Source organism: Delphinapterus leucas, chromosome 6 (assembly GCF_059928025.1).
Source record: "Delphinapterus leucas isolate spDelLeu-1000000601 "Yukka" chromosome 6, BTC_Dleu_Yukka2, whole genome shotgun sequence".
In the NCBI taxonomy this organism is placed as follows: domain Eukaryota; kingdom Metazoa; phylum Chordata; class Mammalia; order Artiodactyla; family Monodontidae; genus Delphinapterus; species Delphinapterus leucas.
Window position 1 is genome coordinate 122596552 of NC_143134.1, and position 22423 is coordinate 122618974.

Below are 22423 nucleotides of genomic sequence, written 5' to 3' on the forward strand. Positions count from 1 at the left end.
GGTCCGTGGTGGTGGTATCACAAGAAAAGTCACAGCTGCCTTTTCTTACCCGCCCTGCCCTGAGCTAGTCATGATTCTGGGAGGCATATGTCACCCCTGTTTCATGAATGAGACAGCTACAGCTCAGAGAGGTCAAGTGACTTACCCCACATCACACAGGTAGTAAGTGGTAAAACTAAAACCTGGACTTAGGTCTCCCTTCCAGGACTGTTTATTTCAGAAGCCTTCCCTCTGCTGTCTCGCTGAGTTTCTGATGGATGCTCCTGGCCCGCTTCTCAGGGTGTTCACGGTGTGTGTCTGTTTCCGTGGGATGGATGGGGTGGGGAGTGCGTGCCTGTTTCCTGGGGGGTCTGGACACTTTGCTGGCAAGTGGGCAGGGCCCTTCCGTCTTCCTGCTGTCGCTCTGTGCCCTCACGTGGACCCGTCCAGCTCAGAGGCCTTGCCTGACGTCCCCTCGTTCCAGAATGCCGCTCTGGCTTCTCCTGTGACAGGTGACATCCTGTTTTCCAAGTATTGCGCTTCGAGCGCCCCTCCCGTTTGCTGCGTGGATCTCAGCTGGGTTATTGGCCCCAAAGGCGCGTGATAGCCACACGCACTTGCTGAGCATCTGCTGTGTATAGAGCCCCAGGTGCTAGGAAGGGTTCACAGGCAGATCCAAGCTGCCCCTTGTCCTGCCCTTCTGGATCTGCTCGGGTGTGCTCTGTTTTTTTTATCCAAAATGCCTGGCAGCCACGTTGGGTTTAATTAAAGTAATTCGGTACGGCCAAATCTGCTGACCCTAATGAGCCCGCGTGTGTCTGGAACAGCTTCAGTTACGAGGTCCTGAGGTCGCTGATGCCAGCAGACGGCCCTTGCGTTTGGTCTGCAGTCTGAATCTTTAGGGCACCAGCCGCCCAGCCTTTTGCCCCCCCACCCTGGCAGGCCTCCTCTCCGTAGAACAAGGCTGGGAAGCTCGGCTGCAGGGACACGGCAGAGAGAGCTCCCCCACGCCCACACCTCCAGCTTCAAGTCCTTCCCGTCCCAGCCTTGTGCCGACGTTCCAGCCTGCGCCCCCCCTCCCCTAAGCCTTTTCCATCAGGGTCCATCGTGTGCCGGGCCCATGCTGGAAGACTACTCCTCCTTTTGTCCTGGTTCTTCCTGTAGGAGCTAGTCTAGTGGCTGCCTCCTCTAGGAAGCCTCCTCTGATTTCACTCTTCTCCCATCCTGAGGCGTTGCGAGCCTGGCCCTTGACCCCCCGCCCCCCTCCCCACCATGTACTGGGTATGTACCTCTAACCCTGCGTTTTCCACACTTTGCTTTAGTAAACAAGCATCCCTCGGAGCCACGCTCGTAGCTCACTGTCCTGAACCCAGGACGGTGAATCCCTCCCCCTCCGGACTGGTGTGAGCCCTCCCAAGGGGTCTCCGGGTCCTGCCGAGACGGGCCTCCCTTTGCTGCTGTGTCATTCCGGTCCTTCCTTCGAGGAATAATTGCGAGCCCCTGTGCTTCCAGGCAAGGGCCCAGTCCCTGCTCCAAGATGCTTTCAGGTGAGCAGGACACACAGCAGGTTGTTGAGGTGCCTGTGGATGAGGAAGTGGCCTTTAAAGTGTCCTGAGAGCTCCCAAGTGCAGGCAGGGGGACGCGGTTCCTGAGGCCAAGGGGTGTGATACCTGGGCTGCCGGGGAGCAGGGACACGGAGGCCGATTCCAGCGGAAACTAGGACGCCTTTTCTTTTCAAGTCACGTTTTGTTTTTGTTTTTTTTTTTAAGATTTTATTTATTTATTTATTTATTGGCTGCTCTGAGTCTTCCGTGGCTGTGCGCGGGCTTTCTCTAGTTGTCGAGGGCTGCTCATGCGGTGGCTTCTCTTGTTACGGAGCACAGGCTCCAGGCACGCGGGCTTCAGTAGTTGTGGCACACGGGCTTAGTCGCTCCGCGGCATGTGGGATCTTCCCGGACCAGGGATGGAACCCCTGTCCCCTGCACTGGCAGGTGGATTCTTAACCACTGCGCCACCAGGGAAGCCCCAGGTTTCGTTTTAAGTGTGAACATATCTTGACACTCGAGAGTAAGTTGGTGCCCTGCACCCTCACATTTCCTACAGAAGAAGGTCCCCTCTGCAGCCACAGAGCCGCCACCTGAACCCGGGAAACAGCGGGGATGGTGCCGCCTTGGAATCCACTCGAGCTTCAATGCGTGTCTCCACAAATGCCCATTTCAGCAAATGGTCCACCTGGGGGCTGGGACGGCCCCTCCGCCTCACCTTGATTTTCCCGACCTGGATGCCTTTGAAGGTGACAGGCCCCTTTTGTTGCAGAATGTCCCTCCCTTTGGGTTCATCTGCCGTTTCCTTGCGTTGGATTCAGGCTTTGCACCCGGAGCGGGTGGAGTGAGCACGCTGTTGCCTTCTCCTGGCATCCTGTCTAGTAGGTGGCACGTGGTTTCCAAGCGTCCCCTGGCTGGGGGTGTTGGCTGTAACCACTTGACGCCGGCACTGTTTGCCGGACGGCTGCGCCGCGAAGGCCCTCCGATCCCCCTTGTAGGTCACGAATATTCTTGAGAAGGTGCTTTGAGACAGTGACAGGATCAGTCCTCCCTCCCTCCCTCCCTCCCTCTTCTCTTCCTCTTTTCCTTTCCTTCCTCTCTCTGTCTGCCACTGTGGATTGTGGTTTCCTAGCCTCTTCCACGGATTCTCATTTGTTACCGTCACTCTTTATTTTGACGCTCAGATGGTCTCAGGTTTGACCAGTGGCAACTGCTTCAAGCTGCTTCCGTGTGTCTTTTTGACACGTTCCCATCATTTTGTGAGCTCTGTCTCCTTCCTGGCACAAGATATCTGAGCTCATCTTGTATTTTATTTTGTCCAGCTCTGGAATCAGCCGTTTGTGGAAGGAGCTCCGGGTCCGCAGTGCAGAGGCATATGTAGAAACCAGGATCTGGGTGTAGGCGCACCTGTGCTGGGGTGTCTCAGCCCTGAGACCTGGGCAGTGTGCACCGCTGAGTTAACACAGGCGTGTGTGTGTGTGCGTGTGTCCCCGTCTGTGTGCTGCACGTGTTCACATTTGTACTTCTGTATCAGTGCTGTCAAGTAGAAAACGTGTGAGCTGCATCTGTCTCTTAAAATTCCTGGTGGTCACATTAAAAAAGTGAAAAGAACTGTGTAACGTTAATTCTAATAATACATTTTATGTAATCCATGACCAAGGGGGCAGAAATCAGATCTGTGGGGGTAAAGAAATCATATTCTTTTTATGCATCAAGCACAGATGTACCCAGAGAAAAGAACAGTACGGTACAGATATACAGTACATCTGTGGTATTAAAATTTCATGCGGGGAGGGCGATTAAGACAATGCCGGGAAAGGCTCCTTAGGGGGGGTGATACTGACAAGAAGGTTGAGAGACGCTGATTTCCCGAATATTACCATTTCCCGGCAGCAGGGTTTGTGGCACCCAGTTTGTGCAGCAGGGGGTGGGGATGGGGGAGGCGAGAGCAGAGGCCGGTGGACCAGGGGTCTCGTCTTTAGCACTGACCTGCTGGCTGGAGGGTCACTTGCAGGGCTGTGTGGGGCAGGGTCCGAGGCTTGGGTCTGGAGTTGGCAGGGAAGGCCGTTGGGCATCGCCTGCCCAGGCCATGGGTGGGCGCAAGCTGGCGTTGGTGGAACGTGGTTTGTTTGTGCCACGTGTGCTGATGACAGAAACCTGGCTTTGGCGTGGGCTGCCGGGGTGGAACGGCGAAGAATGCTGTGTTGGGTGGGGAGTCCGTCGCGAGGGGCGGCCCTCACCTGTCTGTGGTCTGGGCCCTGGAGATGGGGCATCTCCGTGCCGGGGATGGGGGCCCTGCTGCGCGTGGGCCCAGGGCCTGACAAGGGTGAGAAGGCACAAGGTGACCCCCCCGCCCTGGTGTCTCATCTCAGCCCGTTGCTGCCATGAGGTCCACGTGACCGAGGATGTCGCCTCCCCGGCAGGGCGGTGCCCTCCAGCCCCTGACTCCTGTCCCCGTGTCCAGGCCACGTCTGTGGCTGCCTCTTCCCAGGACCGGGCAGTGCTGCTGGGAAGACGCCCTGCAGCCCTACCGCTGAGACCCTGCCAGGTGGACCTCCCTCCCGACTGCCCCTTGAACCCAACTGCTTCTCCCCCGGCGCCCAGCCGGCAGCCACCACCCCCTCCCAGAGCAGGGGTGGGCAGACGTTTTCTGTCGAGGGCCAGGCAGTAGGTACTTCAGGCCCCGTGGGCCAGACGGTCCTGTCGCGGGTACGCACCTCGGCCCTCATCGTGCCGAGGCAGCGCTGTTGATCTGTGAACGAGCGAGGGGCTGTGCACCAACATGTATGCGTGAAGAATGACACGTGAATTGCATATATTTTCCACATGTCACGAAATACTGTTCATTTTCTCCCCAGCCATTTAAAAATGTAAACACCTTTCTTAGCCTGTAGGCTGGGTAAAACCAGGCAGTGGGCCGGTTCGCTGCCGCTTGTCTGCTCAGGGCCCTTCCCGGGGCCTGCGAAGGTGTCCTGGTCCCCGGGGCTCCCCCCTCCCTGTTCCCACCGCGCTTGGCAATCGTGTCTCCATTTGTATCCAGAGCCCTTGGCATGGGCTCCTCAGACAGGAAGTGATCCATGGAACAAAGCTTCCTCACCACTTCCCTGGTGCCAGAAAACGTGCTGAGCCCCGTGGGGATGACCTCCTCTCGTCCCCGGAGTGCGTGTGGCTGAGGCTGTGCTCTCAGCCCGATGAGCTGCCTGAAATGGTGGTGGAGGGGGCCACACTCGGCCACTCGGCTGCCGTGAGAACCCTGGTGCTGACGTGTCACTGGCCTGGCTGAGCCTCGCTCTCCCTGCCTGGAAAGGGGGTGACGGTGGCCACCTGCGTGGGCTCCCACCAGGCCCGCTAAGTCTCAGAGCACTGTGCCTGCACCCCACGCCCGGCTGGCCGGACCCCGGCCCCGGCTCGCCGCCTGCCTCTTGGGCCAGCTGCCTTCCCCCGTCCACCTGGCCTCACCTTGCCTCTGGCGGCCCAGCTCCTGCAGAGCCTCGTGGGATGCCAGGGGGCCCGGGGCTTGCCTCTCCCTCCTTCCCTAGCCCCTAAGCCCCTCCCACTCGGCCCCAGGTAGGGGGAGTGGGGAGGGGAAGGATGGAGGATCCTTGGCCCAGGAGTGGAGGGGCCCAGGGTTGGTGGACCGCCGCGCTGCCCCTTCCTCTGGGGGTGACCGGGGACTCCTGCCGGAAGGGGCCTCACACGCTCTCTCTGCCGCTTCCTTCCGAGGAGCTCCTGGGCTGGGTGGGGCAGGACTTGCTGTCCCGTGCGGGGCTGTGCTGGTCCTCAGCAGGTGCGGGTGTTTGGATCCCTGGGGGCAGAGACCTCGGAGGGCTTCGTGGAGGAGGTGGCACTTGAGCTGGTGGTGAAAGCTGGACGCCTTTAGGTAACTAAAGGTTGGAGATGGGTGGTTGCTGCAGGGATGGGGCTCTGTGGGGGCAGAAGCTGGGGTGTGGGGGTTTCCACTCTGCCCCCCAGGCAGATCGCTGCTGCCTGGCCATGCCCTGTCCTGACAAACTTTGTTCCCTGGCAGCCCAGCCAGGGCGCCTCCCCTGGGCCTGGGGAGACCCTGTGAGGCACTGGGCTGGGCGGCTGTGCCCCCCGTCAATGGAGAGGTGACAGGCTGGCCTGGGGGCGCACAGCTGCGTGGGGGCCGAGGCCTCTCGCCAATCCGCCCAGGTCTCTTGGAGCCTGGAGTGCCCTTCGCTTCGCTCCTCCCTTCGCCAGCAAAGCAGCCTTGGCACGGTCCTCCGTGGGTGAGCAGTCTGGGGGGCCACGCAGTGCCTGAGTCCAGACATGGCTGGGCTGGTTGGCTCAGCCTTCCCCTCACCTGCTCCCAGGCGGTTGGGGGAGAGTCACTCCATCATTTACTCAAAGTCCCATCTGCCTACGGGCCTTGGGCAGAAGAGGCAGAGACCCCTGACCTGTGTCTGACCTTCTGGAGGGGAGACAGAATAAGGGATTCGTGAAGAATTAAGATGGAGAGAAAGACAGCGGGCAGAAGGCTGGTGGCTGGGCTCAGGAAGCCCAGGCAGGCTCCCGAGGGGGGCAGGAGGGGCCCCTCTGCAGCCTGCTTCCTGCACCTGCTCCCCTCGGGTGCTGTCTCAGCTCTGAGCTGGAATGGGGCGCGTGGCCTGTAAGTGAAGTTCAGCCCCGCAGTGGGGGGCGGCTGCCCGAGGCCGCGGTCTCTGGGGGTTCCTTGTGTACCCGAGGCCCAGCCACGGGGCCAGGCCAGCTCTGCGCCGTCCGGTTGTGAGCAGCTGTGGCTCCCGCTTCAAGTCTGGGCCGCAGAGCGTGGCATCCTTGTCTCCTCCCGCCCCGCCCACATCCTCCGTCCCGTTCCCGATGGCTGCGTGGCGTTCGCGCCTCCACCACCCGGGGGTCCTGGGCCGCTCATTTTGGCCGAGCTGTCTGGGGGCAGCACCGCCCCGCCCTGGACCCTGGACCCACCTTGCGCCTGGCCTCGTGTGCTGCTAGGCAGTGGGGCGGCCTCCGACTCGTCCCTGGGGTGGAGACGGGTGCAGCGCTGTACCCTCTCGGACCTGGGTTCAAATCCTCGTCGCCACTTCTCGGCTGTGTGCTGTGCCCCACCCCTGCCCCAGCCCCTGTTTCCTCTGCTGTGAAAGGGGGTTTCTGACAGCCACCTCCTGGGGGTTGGCTGAAGACAGAGCAGACAGAGGGGACCCAAAGCTCTCAGCCCAGCATCTGGAGGTGATGTGTGCTCGGAGGGTGTTGCCCACCCCTCCACACCCTCACCCTGGGCAGCCCGGCCCTTTGAAGCCTGGGGCTCTGCTTCTCCCTGTAGATGCCCCTCCCCTAGCACCTGCCCCTGAGCTTGACCCGGGAGAGAGGTCGGGGCAGGGGCGCAGATCTGGCAGGCCCCGCAGACCTGCTTCAATGCCGGATCAGGAGCCAGCACCGCGCGTGTGTGGGATGAACCCTTTGCCCTGCTCAGCCGGGGAAGCTTCGGGCTCGGCCAGAAGGGGCCCCCTGGCCCTCTGCTCGCGCCGCGTTCTTGGTCCTCTGAGGCTCCACGCTCTCCGGGGCCGCTCCGGTCAGCATCCTGTGGCTGCTCTGACTGTTTTGGTTTCTGGACCCAAATGGTAAACAGGAATAACAACGTACGGCTGCAGAGGGGGCAGGGCCGTGCCGTGGGTGCCGGCCGGCCGGGATGGGGGAGCGGGGGGGGCCCCCAAGCGAGGCTCCCTGCCTTTGGGAGCTTAAGTGTTGCTAGAAACGCACGACATTTCAGTTTTGTGGGGATTGTTTGTCATCTCTGCAGAGTTTATATAAGGATTAAAACACTTATTTTTATTTATTTATTTTTTTGCTGTACGCGGGCCTCTCACTGTCGTGGCCTCTCCCGCTGCGGAGCACAGGCTCCGGACGCGCAGGCTCAGCGGCCACGGCTCACGGGCCCAGCCGCTCCGCGGCATGTGGGATCTTCCCGGAGCGGGGCATGAACCCGTGTCCCCTGCATCGGCAGGCGGACTCTCAACCACCGCGCCACCAGGGAAGCCCTAAAACACTTATTTTTAACACACCTACTCCTCATTCCCCTGAGCCAACTTAAACTTCAGGCCGTAAATGCTCCTGTCGGTTTGTTATGTTTTGTGCTTTTGGTTTCAAAGGCAGCGTGCGCACATGGTGTCCGGTGAGAGCCTGGTCCAGGCAGGCAGGGGGCCCCGGCTGCCTGCCGCCTGGCCTCCCATCCCTCCGTGGGCTCGGTAGCCTCCGGGCCTTTCCAGGGATGGGGCCCACTTCCAAGTCCCCCCTGAGGCCCCCCCCACCGAGGCCCGGTTGTCGTCTGTGCGGAGTGGGGGGCACTTGTCTGTCTTGTGCTGTCAGAGGACTTTCTGAGATGCTGCCCCACTGCCACCTGCCAAGTTCATCCGCGCTGCTGGGGGCTTCACGGCTGCGGCAGGAGGGGTGTCTCCCGGGATGTGGAGGGCGGCAGGGTGGGGTGCTGGGGGGCCGTCGCCAGGACCGGAGTCACCTGGCAGGTGGGCGGCTTCGGGTTCCGGATGTTTCTCTGCTCCACGTGTCTCACCCCCCACCCCAGCCCTGCCTCTGCCCGGCCTCTCTCCTGAATGTGCCATCCACACATTGCCAGCTTCCATCCACATTCGCCTGATGGTCGTATTTGTCTCACAAACGTAGGATGCCGTCAGGGGAGGGGGCTGCAGGCACCGTGCTGAGCGCGTGGACGACCCCAGCCCCACGGTGAGGGGCCAGCGCGGCCCCGTTGGCGGCTGAGGCCCAGAGTCGCTAAGCCACCTGCCGGGGCCACGCAGCTGCGAGAGGCTGGGCCTGGGCTCGCCCCGGCCTTCCTGACCCCAGAGTCCAAGGCCCACGTTTTGCTTTCCTCCCCTCGGGGTTGGCTCTGGCTGGTGGCAGTGTTTCTGCCAGGTTTGGCCTGGTAGGGGAGGCGGGGCTCCGCACCTGGCCTCCGTGTCCCTCCAGGAATGGGGAGGTGCCCCCTGGGACAGTGGTCGTGGGTGCAGCATGGACTGTCCCACCTTTCAGCTGTATGAGGGGTGTCTGGGTCCCGGTCCCTGGCGCACGGGGCAGCTGGAGAGGTTTATCTGTTCACGCCCTGCCTCCAGGTACCCCTGAGGTGGTGGAAGGTTCTGGTCCCTTAAGCTCATGACAGTCACATCCTGAGACCCTCCCTCCCTTGCCTTTAAGCTCCTCTCGTCCTTAATCTACCCTCCACCCCAGAGACTGGGCATCTGTGTTTTCCTCCCCGCCTCGCCCAGCTTATCTGGCTCCCGGAACAGGAGAGAGAAACACCCAATAGTCATTTTGGTGAGAGACAAGGAACCTTTCAGATCCGAGCTGTTTTCCTCTATACACGACGGGTTACTCACACATACGGATTCTGAGCACCTGAGCACCCATCTGGATGCCAGAGGTCTCTCTCCGCCTGAAGCGGTTTTGTTTTTTTTCACCCCAGGGCTCAGAGGAAGCAGGCAGGAGGCAAGGCGGTGGGGTGTGACCCGGGCCTGCAGATGGACGGGTTCCCTGGCTTCCCCCGGCCTCCTCCCACCTGCCGCATTCCCCCTCCCCTCTGGGCCTCTGCGTTCCTAGCTTAGAGGGACCAGACGCCCCCATCTCTTGTGATGTCCGGGCACAGTCTGTGTGGTTAGGGCCAAGGGCTGGAGCCCTGGCTGTGCCACTGACCACTGTGAGCTTGACCTTCGCGGAGCCTCAGTTTCCTCCTCTGTAGGACTGGGATAAAAATAGTATCTTCCAAAAAAAAAAAAAAATAGTGTCTTCCTCGGTGGGTGATGGATAAACAACATGTGGTCTATCCAGACAATGGGATATTATCAGCCATATAAAGGGAACGCAGCACTGACATCCTGCAACATGGATGAACCTTGAAAACGTTACGCTGAGTGAAATAAGGCAGACCCAAAGGGACAAGCGTTACGCGATTCCATTTCTATGAAATGACCAGGACAGGCAAATCCACGGAGGCAGAAAGCAGGTCGGTGGCTGTCGGGGGTGGGGGGGTGCAACTGCTAACGCGTACGGGGTCTGTTAGGGGTGATGGAAAGTTCTGGAACTAGATAGTGGAGGTGGTTGCACAACGTGGGGAATGTGCTAAATTTCATGTTATGTGTACTTTTTTTTTTGGTCCACACCGCGCAGCTCATGGGATTTTTAGTTCCCCGACCGGGGATTGAACCCAGGCCATGGCAGTGAAAGCACTGAGTCCTAACCACTGGACCGCCAGGGAATTCCCTACGTTATGTGTACTTTACCAGAATAAAAAAAGTAGCACCGCCCTTGTGGGACTGGGAGAACTGCGTGAGGAATTCGAGCAGCTCTGTGGCCTGGGACTGCAGTGGCCCGGACACCTGCCCCTGTGTTCTTCCTCCATAAGGAATGTCAAGTCACATTTGATGCCTGCATTGGTGTAAAGGCAAATATACGAATAGTGTGTTTAAATATCTAAATATTTAAATACTGTCTTCGATCTAAGACACTTTCATGGGCTCTTAGAAGTGCTGGCCCGCAGCGCCGGCAGGTGAGTCAGGCCCGCGTGGTCTTCTCTGGCCACTCCAGGCAGGACAGGGAAGTGAGAGCCTGGACTTCGGTGTCTGTCATTGATGTGTTGCGTGATGCTGGGGAACTTACTTTCCTTCCTCTATAAACTGGAGGTGCTGGTGCTGGCAGTAAGGGTCCTCACCACACTGTTCCGAAAGTTGAACAAGCTCATGTGGGTGGCAGGCTCTGCCCGATGTCCGGCCCATTTTACGCCCCCCTCCCCTGCCACCCCCCAGTGTAAGGGTCTCAGGCTGGGCCCCGGGGAGCAGACCCCGAGACGGGAGGTGAGCCAGTGAGGCCAGGGAGGGAGGGATGGAGGCTGAGGCCCTCCTCCTCCAGCAGCTTCCTGCCATGGGCACTGAGTGCTGGGGGCAAGACGGTCCTCGAGGGGCACAGCCCGAGGGAGGGGAACCCAGGGTTTCTGTCACTGCTCCTGGGTCCTGGGCCGGGCAGCAGCCTTGGGCACAGAGGGCAGTGCTGGGGCAGGCCCCGGAGTGGTGAGCCCTGGGGGACGTCGGCGGAGTGCCTGCAGATGCTAAAGGAAGGTGGCTCTTCATCCTGGATGAGAGATGATGACATGAGACCTTTCCTCTCTGGGCTCTAGGAAGCGGCCCAAGGAGCTTTCATCTGAGTCGCTGTTGGCAGAGGGCCTGGAGATGGACCGGGCCCCCTGTGTGTATGGGCAGTAGCAAGCACTGGTTTCTTTCTTCTTTTCTTTTTTTAAAAATAGATTTATGTATTTATTTATTTTTGGCTGCGTTGGGTCTTTGTTGCTGCACACGGGCTTTCTCTAGTTGCGGCGAGCAGGGGCTACTCTTCGTTGCGGTGCGCGGGCTTCTCATCGTGGTGGCTTCTCTTGTTGTGGAGCACAGGCTCTAGGCGCACGGGCTTCAGTAGTTGTGGCACACGGGCTCAGCAGCTGTGGCTTGCGGGCTCTAGAGCACAGGCTCAGTAGTTGTGGCGCACGGGCTTAGTTGCTTCGCGGCGTGTGGGATCTTCCCGGACCAGGGCTTGAACCCGTGTCCCCTGCATTGGCAGGCGGATTCTTAACCACTGCGGAGGGCTGGTTTCTGATAACAGTTATGAATGACCTAACAGGCTTTGGAGGAGGAGGCGCTCCGTCACTGCTCGGGGCTCCACGTCAGGTGGGTTGGAGAGCCACCACTATGGTGGTGTGGGACGCTCCCAGGCTAGGCGGAGTCAGGGAACTTTTCTGCAGGAAGTAACCTTTTAGCTGAGCCTTGAACAAGGAGTAGGAGTCAGCCAGGTTGGGGAGGGGAGGGGAGCCGTTCTAGAACAGGTCGACAACTTCCCAGCCCCCGTTCCTGGCTTGCCAATCTCAGGCCAGGCCAGGCCTGGGTCAGCCACTGGCTCTGAGCCCGTTTCCTCCTTTCTTATTTTCCTCCTGGGTTGCCTGTCCTCTCGTCCTGGCTGCTGTTTCTCTGCAGAAGCCAAGTGGGAACTTGACGCTCACCCCAATGACTGGGGACGTTCTGCATCGGCCTTGCTCTGCAGGGGGCACACTGATGTGGGCGCTGATGGGTTGGGTGAGTCTCACCAGCCATGGGCTGGGACCGTCCCTGGGGTCCCAGGGGATGAGGGGCCCGCTCTTGATGGGACGCCTGGGGCCCTTAACCGATGGTTGGATTGTGTTTCTTTGGGCACATCTTCCTACTCTGGTGAGCTGAGCCCAGTCAGCTTCTCTGGGTCTCTTTCCTATCTGTAAAATGGAAATGGGGGATTTTCTGCACTGCTGCCCACTGCTGATGGCCTCGGGGGCTGGTGCACCTGGAGAGTTGGGTCGTAGGCAGGGATGCTCTGGTGACAGTTCCCAGCCGGGGGCGTGGGAGGGAGCCAGGTGTTCGCAGGCACCTGAGGGCCGTTATTACCTGATGTATGACTTTGACAAGTTTCTTGCTGTCTCCGAGTTTCTTGGGGTGACACCGCTTCCTCCTCCACAGATGGGTTGTGAGGCTGAAGGGAGATGATGCCCGGGGCCTGCTAGCTCCAGACCAGGCAGGGCCCGACACCCGACAGGCGGTGGCCTCTGTAGCTCCGTATGCAGAAGGGACTTGTCCTAACCTCCTGTGACCCACGTGCCTTCCTGGAGGTGATGAGGGAAGACGGGCCCAGGGAGCACGGGAGATCTTGGGCCACTTGCTTTGTGCCTGGGTCTCAGTTGGCTCACCTGTAAAATGGGGCCATCATTTCTGCCCCAGGTGCCTCCAAGGGTGGAAGGGAGGAGGGCTCTGGGGCGTCTGAGGTCCCTATAGGGCCGCCTGCCTCTGGGCGTCTGGAGGGGAAGCACAGGATCTGTGCGTGTGGAATCCTCTTGGCGGGAGCCACCGAGCCCCTGGCTGCGTGAGTCTCTGTGTTCTGGTTGACAAGCTCCCTCTTCCAACACTTCTTAAGGAGGGGCGTCCCGGGAGCTGCGACCATCTCCAGGAACCAGCGTGTGGATGCAGCGTCTGCTTCCTGGAGCGACGTGGGTTTTCTGTGGTGTTTGGGAGCACCTCGGTTTCCCTGAGTTGGCTGATGACGCAAGGTTCCTGGAGCATCCCCGCCTGCCGCCCCCAGCACTGCAGGGACGCTGGAGCACTTGGGGATGACCCGTTGAAGGGTCACATGGGGGCAGTGCGCTTCCTGGTTGTTCCCATGGCCGGAGCTGAGGGGTGGACCGTGGAGGACGCATGCCTTGTCTGGAGTGAATAACCGAGTCAGTAAATCCAGGCTGTAAACCTCACCTCCGCGGCCCTCGTGTGTGTGTGTTTACCGTCTGGCTTACCTCTGCAGTGGACAGCTGTGCTTCCCGGGAGCATGCGGGCTCATTTCTGGAACCAGGTGCGGGTGTGAACAAAGTCGAATTGATTTTGTAGTCGGGAGGCCAGGCTTGGTCTGCCGTCGGTGCTGTGCCCTCTCTCCGCCCGTCTGCATCCCTGATACGTCTGGGTGATGCCATCCACCTCCTCTGGGTAGTTTTGGGGCCTGAATCCACTCTCATTGAAGCGGCTGAGGGCTCTGGGGTTTGGCCCACAGAGCTCTGTCCACCCTGGCTGCTTGGGGGGAGCCCTGGCCACCTCCCGGCCATGGGGCAGGAAACAGGTGGTGCAGGTGGCCTCTGAACTGGGTTCTGTTGATGCTGGAGACCTGTGGCTGTGGCTTGGCCACACCCTGGGCCAGCTCTGGGGCCCCCATCCTGCCCCCTCCCTCCTGTCTGGGCCTCCTGCTGGTGGTGGGAAATGGTCAGCCCGGGCAGGAGACCAGAGTGTCATGGACATGTCTCACCCTGCCCAGTGGAGCGGCTCTGGCCCTCAGCCTTTCTCCTGCGTTGCCATCTGGTGACTTGGGGAGGAGCAGGCCAGCACCTGGGCTGCCTCTTGGTGGCGGTGGACCCGGCCGGGACAGTGCTCAGCCCACTCTGATACTCCTTGGGCGTGATGGAGTCACCTGTCTTGCTGTGCCTGCTCCGGGCTGCTCCCAGGGCCACCTGGCGATGCTGAGATGGTCATAATTAGTCACAAGACTGGAGGCAGAGGGCAGCCCCATGGAGTGGGAGTCACTGTCACCCATTTGACAGCATTGGAAACCGAGGCTCAGAAAGCAGGGCCTTGTCTGCCTTTACCTGTAGGAGATGGAGACAGCATTCCCGTGGCCTCCGCGCTCCCGTGGCAGCAGCATCCTCTCCCGCAAGGCGCCAGCGGGCTCCTGACGTCTGAACACTCCCCGCGGTAATTCACGTGCTGGCACCCCCTCTCTTTTCTTAACTCATGTGTGTAATAAATTTTTTTTTTTTTCCTCAAAAAAAAAAGGGAAGATAGAATTTTCACACACCACTCCCTCCTCATGCAGATAAACCTTGGGAGAAATTGGCGTGTCATCTCTTTGGGTGTATTTGTGGTAATTTAGCGGCTTAAATGAAACATCTGTTAGCCAGACAGGCTCAGGCCGAGCAGAGCTGTGGATTTGCACCGGAGCGCCTGGGAAGTAATTTACTGCAGGAGCAGGGACTCTCCGGCCAGAGCCGCCCGCGTGCAGGCACATGTAGCACCCGAGGCCACGGTGACGGGGTGAGGGGGGGCTGGAGCCTTTGTACCCGGCCCCCTTGGGTCCCTGAGGACAGCAGGAACATCCTTGGTGGTGGCCGGGCCAGGGGCTGGCGGTGGGCCTTGAAGACTGGGAGGTGCTGGGCTTCCCGTTGATGTGTGGGCTTGGCGGTGGCCAGGACTCAGGGAGAGGCTGCCCTGTGTCTGCAGCCCGTCCGTGGGCTTTTAAACCCAGACAATCCTGGCCGTGTTCCCTCCTTCAGGGGAAGAAGGGTGGGCTCCCTGTCGTGGTCAGGAGCCCGGCGGGGCCGGAGCTCAGACCTGCCCCACTGCTGACGTGGCCGTGTGTGCCCTGGACGAGCTTCTTCATCACCCTCCCCGCACCCAGTCTCACTTGGCTTGTCTGTAAAATGGGCTGCTGTGTGGCTGTGGCTCCCAGTGGGCACTGGATGGTGAACCAGTTCCCCTCGTCCATTTTGGGAACTGCCATCTCTGTGAAGTGCACTTTTGGGAACTGGCAGGCACTGGTTTCTATCTGAGTCACTGCGTGGTGTGACGGGACCGTGCCGGGGCACAGGTGGGCTCTTGGTGGAGGGCATCTGGCCCTGGGCCTTTCTGTGCCCGTCAGTCGAATGGTGGTCACGTCACTTGTAGTTGGATTCTTGTTGGGGGGGCGGCTGCCTCTTTTCTAGAGAGTCTTCCTTCCCGACCACCTGTTGGAGCTCTCTCTTTCCTTAAGGTCTGCTAGACCTCTCACCTCATCCAGGGAGACCACCTGGATTTCACCAGCTCTTCCTGCAACTGGCACAGGTCATCTGGGCCATCTAGCTCTTAGGGAACATTTTTTGAGCCTGTGAGCGATCGGCCCTCAGGGTGAGGGAAAGGTAGGTGAGATTCTGTGCCTCCGTTGAGGAGTCCAAAGTCTGGGGGGAGAGCAGGGTCAGGGAGGGACCATGGGAGCAGTGGTCATCTCTAGGGGAAGTGACAGGGACTTAGAGCCACTGCCTTGCAGGAGGCGGGGTGTGGTTGGTGTGTGGGTGGCTTCATCCTGGGTGCCAAGGAATCCCGGAAGGGGTTGGAGAGAACACGATGTGCCTGGATTTGGCTCCAGAAAGTTCTGCTGTGGCTGCAGTGCTGGGAGTGGATCGGAGGGCAGGCCTAAAGTCTGGGAGGCTGGGGAGGAGGCGGATGTGGTCATCCCTGCAGGAAAACTGACCGGGCCTACACTGGGGGGGTATGCAGTGTGTGGGGAGGGACGGAAACAAGGGCTTCAGGGCCCAGGAGGAGGGTGGGCAGGGCTGGCCATCCATCAGACGTGGGATGATGAAGAGGGCGCCCTGATGTGGGGCTTGGGCTGGTGGGTAGGTGGTGGGGCCTGTCCGGATTCGGCCCTCGGGGCTCGGGGTCGGCTTTGGCCGAGGGCCCAGGGAAGGCCGGACTCTCCCAGCGGTCGGTCCAGGATCTGCCCTGACCGGAGTTGGGGGATGTTTCAGCCCCACCCCCGTTGTGCTCTGTGTTTGGCTTTGAGCTTCCTGCTTCCTTTCCGGTGTCTGTGTGACTGACCAGTGTCCAGGCTGGACTTGGGGTGGGGGGGTCATCCTGCTGGTCTGGCCTCCGTGTACCAAACTCCATTCTCACCATGCTACCAGCTTTGCCTTCCGAAGCACACAGTTTATGCAGAAGGTTACAAACAGGTGCTGACGTTCTCACCCAGACGCGTGGGGCCAGCGTGCAGGATCCCAGCTCTCTGGGGACAGGCAGGATCCCCAGCACACGGTTTATCTCCAGGTAACATGATGGCCTTTGCAGAGACCCAGCAAAACTGCCTCAAAACCCGCAATAGTTGTGTGTTATTTTTAAGTGGTTTTTGCCCGTGGAAAGAGTGGTTTTTCTTAAAAAGGGCATTGCCTCAGATGGATTTCTTCAGGACTGCTTTATTGCCATTGATGCGGTAAAGCTTTAATCAGGAAACGACCGCACAGTGGGGTCTGTGGAGGGTAACGTGACAGCCTCGTTGACTTTTTATCGGGGGGCGTTTGCCGCACATGAGCCAGCTCTCTGGGGTCTCATCCTCAAGGCCAGAGCTTGGGTGGGGGCCGACCCAGCAGGGAGCCCAGGGGTGTCAGGACGGGGAGCCTCTGTCTGACTACACGGGAATCAAAGATCGAGGAGGAGGTCCTCTCCTGGGCACCCCTCCTCTGTTTCTTAGGGTCACCAGGTTCTGTAACGTCTGGACAGATGCAGCTTTATCCAGGGCCCTGGGGATGACCCCGTGGGTAGGGACCCTGGAGCATCCAGGGGCGCCTCCAGAAGCAGCTTCTGCCCCTCTGCAGGCCCGGTGTGGGTGGTGCCAGGTATATTTATAGGCATGTATATTTCAGGCTGACTGGTCTGCTTACACCCAAAGGAACTCTCCGTATATTCAACTGGACGCACCCCGTTTTAGTCGTGGAACTGGGCTGGGCTGGGCGAATCTGCTTTTCCCATTTCCACACCTGCCCCAAATATCTTTCCACGCACCTTCTTTCACCCGCTCCAAGATGGGGATTTTCTCATGTTCTCACTTTTCTGACGTCAGCGTGGTCTGGGAGCCTTATAATCGGGGTGTGTTGGGAGTTTCCTGGGCAGTGTGTTCCCAGTGAGACGTGAAGTCTGCCGGGCTTCCATCTGACCGTGCCTTCCACGTGACTAGACGTGGCATTTGTACACCCCGGTGTTTCAGGGCTGCCTGGTGTATGGAAGTTCCAGAGGTGACACCAGCCCCCCCTGTGATTGGATGCTCACCACCCTCCTTTTTGGAAAGCCTGTCCTGTTTACCTCTACCATGGGGACGGCCACTCTGAGAGCTCCCTGAGCAAAGGCTCTGTCCAGCTGGTATCCTTGAGTCGGGGTTGTGTCTCCGAGGCCATGTCTGAGACAAGGCCCCTCCCTTGAAGAGCCTGTCCTCACCAGGCGGGGGTGGGGGGTGGGGGGGGTGTGCTGTCCTAAAAGTGACCGTCATTAAAGCTGCACACGTTAACACTCATTATTGACTAAAGCGGGTGAAACTGAAATCTGGAGGAATAAGAGCTGATGGAAAGGACCTCAGGATGACAGGAAGGTGCGGGAAGTGCAGGGAAAACCCGACGCGAGAGTCCAGCCTCCAGGGTCACAGGGAAGCAGGGAAGATACCTTTAGCGAAAGAAAACTGGAAGTTGAAACAAAAACTCCAAATCAAACAACGATCTCTAGAAACCGGTCAAGGAATTAATCGAGGCATTAGAGCTCACCCCGAATGGTGTTTCCAGTTTCCTCCTCGTGGGTAAAGGCACTGAGATGCGGGTGTTCGCGGCGCGCGTGGGCGGAGCCTTGCGGGTGGGCGTGGTCTCCCAGGCTGTGCTCAGGAGGCGGGGCTGGGTGGGCGCCCCTGGGCTGCGTGACCTCCCTGAGGAGGAGACATCGGCCCGAGGAGGGGGGAAGCACACCCGGGGGGGTGGGAAGAGCCGGGTAGGTAGAGTTGGGGTTGGCGGGCCTCCCCTGTGATCTGCTCCACCCACCCTCCAGCCCTGGGCCGGCTCGTTTTGCTGCGTCTTTGCCCAAACTTTGGCTTCCATAAGGACCCCCGCGTGGGGGCGATGGTGACTGAGGGCTATTAGGAGGGGGTGTCCCAGGACCGAGCTGTCAGGAGATGGGGGACGATGCTGGGGCTCTGCACAAGGAGTCGAGGTGGGGGTCCTCTGAGGGTACCCCTTCCCCACTCCAGGCCTAGAGGTAGGTACAGAGCGATGGGCGACTTCTGGGGATCCGCGGCTGCCCTTCCACGCTCCTTCACACCCATTGATTCGTGGCGTGCTGATTCTGCATGGCTCTCAGTGGCCCGTCCCCAAGCCGCTCGGGTGTGATTTGTCCTCGTTTCTTAAAGAGCAAGGTACTGTTGGCTGAGCGGTCCTCAGAGCTGGCCGGTGTGGGGATTGGCCATGGGAGACAAAACGGACCGCAGCTGTGCGTCCCGTGGGGACCAGAGGTCAGCCAGCTGGGCCTCGCCATGCCCTCCCGGCCAGTTTTCTCCCAGGCAGCCCCGGCTCCGGGTCAGGAAGGGGGGTGGGTAGCTGTTGCTAGACCCTTGAGCAGTAAAAGGAGACTTGCTGCGCCAGCCTGAGAGTGGGGCTCGTGGAAGGGGCCGGGCACACACCCCCCCTTGGTGCCCCTGATTCCAGGTCTCCTGAGCCTTGGCTGGAGCAGAGAGGGGATTCCAGACCTTCTGTGGGGTCTGCAGCTTCAGATAACCAGCGCTTCCCAACCTTGGTTCTCATCAGAGGAGCCTGGACCACCTCTGGATGCCGAACCATGTGATGGAGAGCCAGACTCCCCATTAAAGGACCGCATTTCCCCTAAGCTGCCCTTGGCTCCGTGGTCACAGGCTGACCCTCAGCCTCACTGGTGGGTGCCACACTCAGTCCGGGGCCCAGCCTGCCTGTGCTGAGCAGGGTGGGGAGGGGCACTTAGGCGTGGCTGCTGGGGGGTGCAGGTGGATTAGTGACGTCTGCATGGGGGATGGAGGGTGACACACTCTGCTTATCTGCCTTCCCTGGTGCAAGGGAATGCCGTCACCATTGGAGCCTGCCCTGGGGTACCCAGTCGTGTGACAGCCCCCTCCGTGTGCACTTCCCCCTCCTCGGGTTCCTCCAAGGCCAGCCCAGTCAGCCCCCTCAGACCACTTCCCCTGTTCCATGTGCCTGGCTCCACTCCTAGCCTGCTGATGCCGGCCCTGGGGGGCTTTCATTCCCTGGCCTGGCACAGTGGGGGCATGTGAAGAGTCTGTCTTTCTAAGGGAGTTGTCGCTACCCTCCGATCTGCTTGGATCTGGGACCTCTTCTCCCAGGGTCTGTGGCCTCTTTTCTCTGAGTCTGGGACCCCTTCTCCCTGGATCTGGGACCCCTTCTCCCAGGGTCTGCAGCCTCTTTTCTCTGAGTCTGGGACCCCTTCTCCCAGGATTTGGGGACTGTCTTCTTTGAGTCTAGGACTCCTTCTCCCTGGATCTGGGGCCCCCTTCTCCCAGGGTCTGGGGCCTCATTTCTCTGAGTCTGGGACCCCTTCTCTGTGGATCTGTGGCCCCTTCTCCCAGGGTCTGGGGCCTCTTTTCTCTGAGTCTGGGACCCCTTCTACCTGGATCTAGGACCCCTTCTCCCAGGGTCTGGGTCCTCTTTTCTCTGAGTCTGGGACCTCTTCTCTGTGGATCTGAGGCCCCTTCTCCCAGGGTCTGGGGCCTCTTTTCTCTGAGTCTGGGACCCCTTCTACCTGGATCTAGGACCCCTTCTCCCAGGGTCTGGGTCCTCTTTTCTCTGAGTCTGGGACCTCTTCTCTGTGGATCTGACGCCCCTTCTCCCAGGGTCTGGGGCCTCTTTTCTCTGAGTCTGGGACCCCTTCTCCCAGGATTTGTGGACTGTCTTCTTTGAGTCTAGGACTCCTTCTCCCTGGATCTGGGGCCCCCTTCTCGCAGGGTCTGGGGCCTCTTTTCTCTGAGTCTGGGACCCCTTCTCTGTGGATCTGTGGCCCCTTCTCCCAGGGTCTGGGGCCTCTTTTTTCTGAGTCTGGGACCCCTTCTCTGTGGATCTGTGGCCCCTTCTCCCAGGGTCTGGGGCCTCCTTTCTCTGAGTCTGGGACCTCTTCTCTGTGGATCTGAGGCCCCTTCTCCCAGGGTCTGGGGCCTCTTTTCTCTGAGTCTGACACCCCTGTGCTCAACAGTGCTGTGGAAGCTTCACAGGCCTGGGCTGGCGGAACGTCCCACGTAAACTGTCTGGAGGGAGGAAGTGGCCTCGCCCTAGTTTCGGGAGCCTCCCTTTTCTGTGCCGGTGACGTCAGCAGCCTCCTGGTGAAGAGGAGGCACAGTGCCCTTAGGTCCCCCTGCCCTCTGGCAGATGGGTGCTCTCGGTGTCCTGGCTGAAGGAGTAATCGGCTGAGCTGTTCGGGGAGGGCAGGCTGGGCGAAGCCTTGTGCAGCGATTCTCTGGTCGCAGGTCCCTTTAGCCATCACTCAGGGCGAGCCTCAGGGTAAGCGGCCCCCTGGCCGCCTCGGCCTTTGTCCAGTGATGGAGGACTCTCCGGGGGAGGCAGGGAAGTAAGTCTTTAGTCTCGTGATTTGCAATTTAAACTGAGATGATGGAAGTCCTCACAGATCAGCTCTGCTCTGGCCTGGGAGGGCGGCCCTGACCCCCGTGCACCGCGACGTAGGCAGTGTGATCCCGGAGTGGGTGGTGTCACAAAGCGCTGGATGGCAGGCCTCAGGAGCGCAGGGCACCCAACCAGGTTTAACCGTCCGATTCTTCCCAGTGACAGTGGAGCAAAGAAAAACAGCCCCGTGGCAGGACCAGGGCAAAGGAGGGGCCTCCAAGTGAGGGCCTAGAGGTGGGCGCCAGGCTCCCCAGCGCTCCCCGTGCGTTCCTGTCCTGGGGTGGCCCTAACAAAGCGCCACAGACTGTGGGGCTTACGCCACAGAATATATGCTCTCCCAGTTCTGGAGGGCAGAGGTCGGAAATCAAGGTGTGGGCAGGGCTGTGCTCCTTCCGGAGGCTCCAGGGGAGGGTCTCTCTTGCCTCTCCCAGCTTTTGGTGACCTCAGTGGTCCCTGGCTTCTCTCTGCCTTTGGCCTCACGTGGCTTCTCCTCTGTGTGTCTCTCTTCTCCTGTCTCTTAAAAAGACACTGCTCATTGGACGTGGGGCCCATCCTAATCCAGGATGATTTCACCTTGAGACCTTTACCTTGTACCAAGTAAGGTCACATTCTAAAGTTCTGGGGTTGAGGACATAGACATCTCTTTGGGTTTTTTTGGGGGGAGCACAATTGGACCCACTGCACCCACCCTGCTAACTCTTTCTTCTGTCCAGATGTTGACTGGGTACTTGGACTCCTGGTGGGGAGGGGTTTTGGGTTCAGGCCCTGGGCTCCTGGTGGGGAGGGGGTATGGGGTTCAGGCCTTGCTGAAGGGCTGGGCTAGGGGATGGAGTGTGGTTGAGGCTATAGGAGAGGTGCACGTGGAGGTGTGGTGCCCTCAGGAGGGCAGGGGCTGGCAGGTGTTGGGAGTAGGTACATTTTGGCCAGGTGGAGATGGCAGGCAGCAGGTCAAGGAGGTGGACGTGGGAGATTGTGGGCTGGCGGGGCTGTGGTCACAGCTGGTTGGCCTGCACTCATTTCTCAACCCCTTGAGCTGCTCTGCTGCCTTCTCACTTCCCTCCGTTGCCCCCGCCCCCTCCTCCCGAAAATAACACCGGGGTTGGTGGCTGGGTGGGGGTGGGCCAGCAGGTGGTCGGGTACCTTGCTGACCTGGCCTGAGAGCTTCGGTTTAATGTTTAACTAAGGGTCTCTTCCGTGGGGGGTGGGCAAAGGCATTCACAGCCTTGCTTGGGGCCCCCGTGCCTGCACAAAGGTGGGCCTGACTGGCGTTAGAATGATGGCTGGATGGACGGATGGATGGAAGTGGGTGACGGTTGCCTGGAGCTGTCTGAGGTCCTTCTTGGTGGAGCCCGTCTGGATCGAAGGCCGTGGGTCATGACCGTCCTCTGTTCGTGGTCCCGCCATGACACACCTCTAGGGGAGGTGGAGCCTTTGGCCCCAAGAGAGAATTGCATCTGAGGAACACAGCCTCTCACTGTCCTGCAAATATAATGGTGAAACTGTGGAAACAACCGGAATGCCCTGCTGGAGGGGGTGGGAGGGCATGGAATGTGGAAGAGTGGCCAGGCCAGGGGGAGATTCCAGATCCCGAGCGCTGTGAGCCGGGCACTTACACTATGAGTGAGGAAATGCCAGGGCTCAGAATTGCCAGTTATTCCCAGCAGTCGATTTTGTTAAAAAAAAAAAATGCAGGCAATATTTTATAATAAGTTTAAATGGAGGATAGGGACTTCCCTGGAAGTCTGGTGGTTAGGGCTCCGTGCTTCCACTTCAGGGGGCACGGGTTTGATCCCTGGTCGGGTGGCTAGGATCCCACAGGCTGCGCGGGGCGGCCAGAAAAAAACGAAAAAGAGGATAATCTATAAAAATATTGAATCACTATGTTGTACACTTGAAACTAGTATAATATTGTATATTTCGATAAAAAAAATCCAAAGAAGGGAAAAAAAAAGCAAAGTCAAGGAGCTGGACAGAAAAAGACCCTAAGTGGTCAGTGGTGCTTTGGGCTTTAGGCCGGGACATCCTGTAGGTTTTCGCTTTATTTCAGTCCCACCCCTCCAGCATGGAGTGGTGCCCCCCAGGCATGTTTCCTTCTCTGTTAAAATTGCACAGGAGGTGGGACTTCCCTGGTGGCGCAGTGGTTAAGAATCCGCCTGCC

The 22423-nt window shown here is 59.5% G+C and overlaps 1 protein-coding gene across 13 annotated transcripts in view; it reads left to right on the forward strand.

The window, feature by feature from the left end:
• Positions 1–22423, forward strand: part of VAV2 (vav guanine nucleotide exchange factor 2) — a 179712-nt gene that overhangs the window by 2554 nt on the left and 154735 nt on the right. The gene's annotated exons all lie outside the window — the stretch shown is intronic.